At 40.5% G+C, this 6,968-nt stretch overlaps 1 long non-coding RNA gene and 1 pseudogene across 1 annotated transcript in view; one reads left to right on the forward strand and one right to left on the reverse strand.

The window, feature by feature from the left end:
* Positions 1 to 6,968, reverse strand: part of LOC108541960 (ras suppressor protein 1-like) — a 167,504-nt pseudogene that overhangs the window by 63,040 nt on the left and 97,496 nt on the right.
* The window catches only part of LOC108541961 (uncharacterized), a 14,877-nt gene that overhangs the window by 3,253 nt on the left and 4,656 nt on the right, over positions 1 to 6,968 (forward strand). The window contains exon 3 of the long non-coding RNA XR_001889129.1: positions 3,856 to 3,956. This is a non-coding gene — a long non-coding RNA (uncharacterized LOC108541961). The remainder of the gene's footprint in view (positions 1 to 3,855; positions 3,957 to 6,968) is intronic.

Below are 6,968 nucleotides of genomic sequence, written 5' to 3' on the forward strand. Positions count from 1 at the left end.
AAAAAAAAAAAAAAAAAAAAACAGATTCTCACTCTGTCGCCCAAGCTGGAGTGCAGTGGTGCAATCTGGGCTTACTGCAACCTCCGCCTTTCAGGTTGAAGGGATTCTCTTGCGTCAGCCTCCCGAGTAGCTGAGACTGCATAAGTGCATGCCGCTACATCTAGCTAGTTTTTGTGTTTTTTGGTAGAGATGGGGTATCACTCTGTTGGCCAGGTCTGTGTCGAACTCCAGACCTCAAGTGATCTGCCTGTCTTGGCCTTCCAAAGTGCTGGAATTTCAGGCATAAGTCACTGCCTGTGTTTTAGTATTTATAACTATAGTATTATGTATTACTTTTCTACATTGAAAAGGAAAAATTGTATTGACCTTTTCTTAACATGTAAATGAACTTGACAAGCAAAAATTTTTCAAATCAGTTTTCCCTTTCGCCAATCTTGAAGTGGGTACATGACACACTTTCCCATTTAAGATAAAGGTACACATTTATACCTTATCTCAGAATAGTCAGAAGTCAGGTTCTTATTGTGTGGTTGGTAATGCAAATATTAGTAAGTTTATGTACTTAGTATTTAGAAGAATTCTGAAATAGCACTTGTTAATCTGTAACTTTTATGCATTTATTACTTTTTTGTAATTTTTTATAGTGTTCCCAAACTTGACACTCGTAGGCTATTAGTAGTAGGTTTTACTTCTATCTCTTCTGGCCTCGAGTACATAAGATGTATTTTCCTTATGTTTAGCATATAATATAAATTTAATTGTTCAGATTTTAAACAAAAAGGACCTATAGAATTATTGCTTACATTGACACCGGCCCAGTTGTCCCATGGATAGGGTTTTGTTTGGATCAACATAAGAGTTGACCCTGCTGTTAAACCTTGAAACTTGTATCTGTTTTATTTGAGTTCTCTCCTCAAAAAAAGACCTTCAGTAAGTATCAAATAACTGAAAAGTACCAGATCTCAGCACCAGATGCCTCCTGCCCCTCTCTAATTTCTGTTCTCTTACACATTATTACATTTCTTTCCTGACCCTAGTTTTAGTCAGTCAGGGAGATAAATTTGAGACTGAGCCCCCATCTCCTGGGCTGCAGCACCAGGTTAAAGCTTTCTTGCTAGGTAATACTTGTCACCTCAATGACTAGTTACTGTCTGGTGAGCAGCAGGACCTGGACCAAACCCTTGGTGTTCAGGTAGTAACATGAACAACGATCTTAACTGTCATTCTTTACTGAAATTTTACTTTTTAATTACTGACCTCTTCTTTATTATCTATCATTCCTTTGACCTCACATCTCTTTTTTTTTTTGTGCTGACCTCACAGTACCAGCAGCAATTGAAGGACCAGCAGAAGGTTAAAAGAAAAAGAGATTTTATGTGTTACTGTATTTGTTGTATTTTTATTTTTTATTTTTTTCCTTGAAATGGAGTCTTGCTCTGTCACCAGGCTGGAGTGCAGTGGCATGATCTCAGCTCACTGCAACCTCCGACTCCCTGGTTCAAGGGATTCTTCTGCCTAAGCCTCCTGAGTAACTGGGATTACAGGCACGCACCACCACACCCAGATAATTTTTGTGTTTTTAGTAGAGACAGGGTTTCACCATGTTGGCCAGGATGGTCTCGATCTCCTGACCTTGTGATTTCGCCCGCCTTGGCCTCACAAAGTGCTGGGATTACAGGTGTGAGCCACCATGCCTGGCCTGTTGTATGTCTATTCTGTTTTATAGGTTATATTATTCTTAAAACACCTCTCTTGGAAATAAAAGATGATTCTTTTTGGTATGCTTTCCTAGGCAACAAGTTGTTTTAAGAGTTAACATACCTCTTTACCATATTGATCAATAAAGCCCATGAGGATGAAAACTAAGTGGTAACTGAAGGTCTTCATAATGCAAAATACTATTTTTCTGATCATGGTTTTTATTGTAAATTGTAAGTTCATAAGTATGTATGCTTTATTACTTGTTGATGTCTAAATCTGGCCTAGTAGTCAGTGCACATAGTAACAGATGGTAATGCTAGGTGACAACTTTTAATAATAGAAAAATAGAACATTCTCTTTAATGAAGATTTATTGACATTTTTAGGTATAACAGTTTCCTGCTGACAGCTTTTCAAGTGCTTTTCCGTCTTCTCTGTAATACTGGGTCTTTAGTTAAGGGATACTCGAGTGTTGTCAGTAAATTAGTTTATGTACATAGATATATTTTTACAGTTCCTCTTCCTGCATTCAGTGTTTAGTTTTTTCAGTTATGCTTCCAATTAAGTTTACTTAATTATTTAATCTCTGAAAGTATAATTAATTCAACTAAATTAAAGGGGCAAATTTTAATAAGCATTTAATTCATATGCTGTTTACAGAAAACTATCTGGGTTTTAAAAAGTTGCTTTAGATTTTGCCATCTTAGTACGTCCTTATGTGGTGTACTGTTTTGGTGTTTTATTTTTATTTTTTGGTAAAATATACATAATGCAAAATAACACTTTTAACCATTTTTAAGGGCACACAGGTCCCTGGTGTTTTAAGCACATCCGCATTGTTAGCCATCACCACTCTCCATCTCCAGAGCTTTGTCATCATTCTAAACTGCAGCTCTGTACCCCATAAGCAATAGCTCCCCATTGAACCCTCCTCCTGGCCCCTGGCAATTACTATTCTATTTTCTGTTTATGAATTTGTTTATTCTAGATACCTTATATAAGTGGACTTGTACAATATTTATCCTTTTGTGTCTGGCTTATTTCACTTAGCATAATGCTGTCAAGGCTCATAACACTATCAGAATTTCCTTTTTTTTAAAAAAAATTTTACTTGTAGAAGTGAGGTCTTGCCGTGTTGCCCAGGCTGGTCTCAAAATTCTGTGCTTAAGCGACCAGCCCGCCTTGACCTCCCAAAGTGCTGGGATTACAGGTGTAAGCTGTTGAACCTGGCGAGTTTTTTTTTTTTTTTTTTTTTTTTTTTAATGCCTGAATAATATTCTGTGTATGTGTATATTACATTATCTATTCACCTACCGATGGGCATAGGGCTGGTTCTACCTTTTGGTCACTGTGAATAATGCTGCTATTAAACGAGTGTACAAATACCTGTTTGAGTCCCTGCTCTTAGTTCTTTTGGGTATAGAGCTTAAAGGGTGTTGTTGGCTCATATAATTCTATGCTTAATATGTTGAAGAACTACCAAACCATTTTCCACAGTGGGCTGTAACAGTTTACATTCCAAAAAGCAATCCATAAAGGTTCCAATTTATCTATATTATTGTTGACAGTTAATATTTTCTGTTTATGTATTGTATTTTTATAGTGTTTGAAATTCATCTGAGGGTTTTCCTGATACCAAAATATTAGAAAATGTTTTTTAAAAAAATGCCTTGTTATAAAGACTTTTACATGTTACTTGATGCCCTGTGATCTATTTTCTCAGTAAGAGGAACTTCTCTTCACTCAGCCTCATTCCACTGCACCCACTCTTTTCTGTGTTGGATTATGCCGGGGAGAAAGGGAGCTTTGTACCACTGTCCCATGTTATTGTGGTAGCCCATTACTGAGTAGTAAAGTGCCTTGCCTCCTCTTTTACTTGGGAGAAATGCGTCGATGCTAGGTGCCGTATGCATTTATTTTTGGAGTGATATTTTTCTAACTTTATGGAGTTAATACCAGATAGAAAGTTAGCAGATGGATTCTGTATCTGGTGAGAGTTTTGGGTAAATTGAATACCTAGTTTCTGAGCCTTATTTTTCCTCTGATGCAAGACAACTGTAAATTAGCCAGCTGGTGAAAAACTCTCACCGCTCTGGATATGGGTTTAGGATGCTGGATTTCTACTACTCACTTTTTTACTACTTTTCTTGTGCAGGGATCATGGCCCAAGTTGCAGTGTCCCCAGTGCCTGTTGAAGATGAGTTCTCAGAGAGCAGGATGGTTGTGACATTCCTGATGTCAGCTCTCGACTCCATGGTGAGACCTTTTGTTCTAACATTCCATATTTGAGTAGGACTGGGCTGTAGATAAGGTTGATTTGTTTTTTTTAGGACATAGAATTTTATGTTTTTTATGTTTTTTTTTTTTTTTTTTTTTTTTTTTTTTTTTTAAATAATGAGTAGTTCTTTCTCTTGAATAGTAGCTGTGGTCAAACACTTCCAACCAAATGTGCATGTGGAGATTCTACACCAGTTTTCGGACAATCTGGATACCAACTGGGTATCCTCCAGTTGCATTCTGACACTACCTGGAGTTAGTGCCGACCCTTCAGGATAGAGGCTCAGTCCCACAAGACTACCTTCACTTCACATGCCAATTGCAAGTCCTAGGTTGTTAAATGTACTTTTGACCAATCAGTTAGAAACCAGGGTCTCATGACCCCCTTCTTCGGTTGAATCATTTGCTAGAACAGCTTGCAGAACTCAGAAAAACAGGTTATTTTCTTTTTTTTCTGAGATACAGAGTCTCACTCTGTTGCCAGGCTGCAATTTAGCCATGTGATCAAAGCTCACTGTAGCCTTGAACTCCTGGACTCGTGATCCTCCTGCCCCAGCCTCCCAATGAGAGTACAGGCCTGCAGCACCGTATGTGGCTATGTTCTTTTATGTTTTGTAGAGATGGCATCTTGTTATGTTGCCCAGGCTGGTCCCAAATTTCTGGGCTCACATGATCCTTCCATCTCAACCTCCCAAAGTGCTGGGATTATGGGCCTGAGCCACTGGATCTCACCAATTTACTTTCTATTACTGGTTCATTGTAAAGGATGTATTTCAGAAACAGCCAATGAAAGAGATGTACACATGCTGGGCTCATGCCTGTATTCTCAGCACTTTGGGAGACTGAAGCAGGAGCATCGCTTAAGCTCAAGAGTTTAAGACCAGGCTGGGCAACACCGTGAAACCCCATCTCTACAATTTTTTTTTTCCTAAAATTAGCCTGGTGCGGTGACATGTGCCTACACTTCTAGTTACTCGGGAGGTTGAGGTGAAAGGATGGCTTGAACTAGGGAGGCATACTGGTTGCAGTGATCCACGATTGTGCCACTCTAACCTGGGAGACAGAGCCAGACCCTGTCTCAAAAAAAAAAAAAAAAAAAAAAAAAAAAAAAAAGAAAAAAGGGAAATAGATGAATAGATGCACAGGGCAGGGTATGTGGGAAGGGGCACAGAGCTTTCATGCCCTCTATTGGGCGTGTTACCTCTTAGTATCCCCTTTGTGTCCAGCAACCCAGACACTCTCCAAACCCTGTTGTTTAGGGTGTTTATGAAGGCTTCATTATGCAGGCATGATTGATGAAATCAGTTGACCGTTGGTGATTAAGTCAATCTTCAGCCACTGCTTCTTCCTGGAGCTCAGTAGGTGAGGCTGACAGTTCCAAGCCTCTAATCACATGGTTTGCTCTTCTGGCAACCAGCCCTCTTCCTGAAGCTGTCTAGGAGCTTTCAGTCACCCAGTCATCTCAGTAACATCAAATGCGTTCTTACTATGGTGGAGATCCCAAAGGTCTTAGAGGCTCTTGTGTTAGAAACCTGGAACTAAGACCAAATATTGGTTTAAGATGCTCCTATCACCTTTATCACCGAGAACTTTATGAGAACTTTAGAAGCTCTGTGCCAGGATCAGGGAAGAAACCAAATGTGTGTTTCTTTTCTTTTTCTTTTGGACAGAATCTCTCTCTTTCACCCATACTGGAGTGTAAGGATGCAGTCATATCTATCTGCAGCCTCAACTACCTGGGCTCAAACAATTCTCCCGCCTCAGCCTTTGAAGTAGCCGGGACTACAGGTGCACACCATCCTTGCTCAGCTAATTTTTGTATTTTTTTGTAGAGATGGGATCTTGTTACATTGCCAAGGCTGGTCTTGAACTCCTGGGCTAAAGCGACCCTTTCACCTCAGCCTCTCAAGTAGCTGAAAATACAGATGCTTACCACCATGCCCAGCTAATTTTTTCTTTTCTTATTTCTTTTTGTTTTTGTTGTTTAGTTGGGGATCTCACTATGTTTCCCAGGTTGGTCTCGAACTCCTGGCCTCAAGCCTTTCCCAGCTTTGACCTCCTAAATGGTTGGAATTATGGGTGTGAGCCACGGCTCCTGTGTCTAGCAGTCACAAGGGTTTTTATAAGAGAAAGAGGGAGAGAAGAGAGTCAGAATTGGAGGAAATGTGATGATGGAAGCAGAGGTCAGAGAAGGAGATTTGAATATGCTTCACTTCTGGCTTTGAAGATGCAGTTAGGGGCCATGAGCCAATTGAATGGGGGTGGCTTTAGAAGCTGGGAAAGGCAAGGGAACACATCCTCTCTGGAGCCTCCAGAAGGAATGCAGTCCTGCTGACACCTTGACTTTAGCCTTAATTGACCTATTTTAGACTTCTGGCTCCCAGAACTGTTAGGTGGTAGATTTGTGGTGTATTAAGGCACTCAATGTAGGGCAGTTTGTAACAGCTGCAAGAAGAAATGAACATGAACCCAGGGGTGGTGGCCCACACCTATAATTCCAGGTATTTAGGAGGCTGAGGCAGGAGGATTGCTTTGGCCCAGGAGTTCAAGACAAGCCTGGGTAGCATAGTGATGCCCTATATATTTTTTTTAAAAATTAGCAGGTGTGGTGGCATGCACCTGTAGTCTTAGCTATTAGAGAGGCTGAGGCAGGACGATTGCTTCACCTATGAGTTCGAGGTCTCAGTTGTGATCGTGCCATGGCACCCTAGCCTGAGTGACACAGCGAGATTTTGTGAAAAAAAAAAAAAAAAAAAAAAAGAAATTAGTGCACATGGCAGGAATGGGTACAGATGGCAATATTAAATAGAGTGGCCAGGGTTGCCCTAAGTGAAAATTGAGCACAGACTTGAAGTGGGGGAAGCAGCTGGCCAGGGTTCTGAGGTGAGAGCATTGTAGGCAGAAACAACAGGATAACGATGATAGGCGAGAACTCCGTGATGTGTCTGAAGCTCAGGAAAGAGACCAGTGGGGCGGCGGGGGGAGGGGGGA

This window comes from Rhinopithecus bieti, unplaced genomic scaffold (assembly GCF_001698545.2).
Source record: "Rhinopithecus bieti isolate Rb0 unplaced genomic scaffold, ASM169854v2 scaffold_20310, whole genome shotgun sequence".
Classification (NCBI taxonomy): domain Eukaryota; kingdom Metazoa; phylum Chordata; class Mammalia; order Primates; family Cercopithecidae; genus Rhinopithecus; species Rhinopithecus bieti.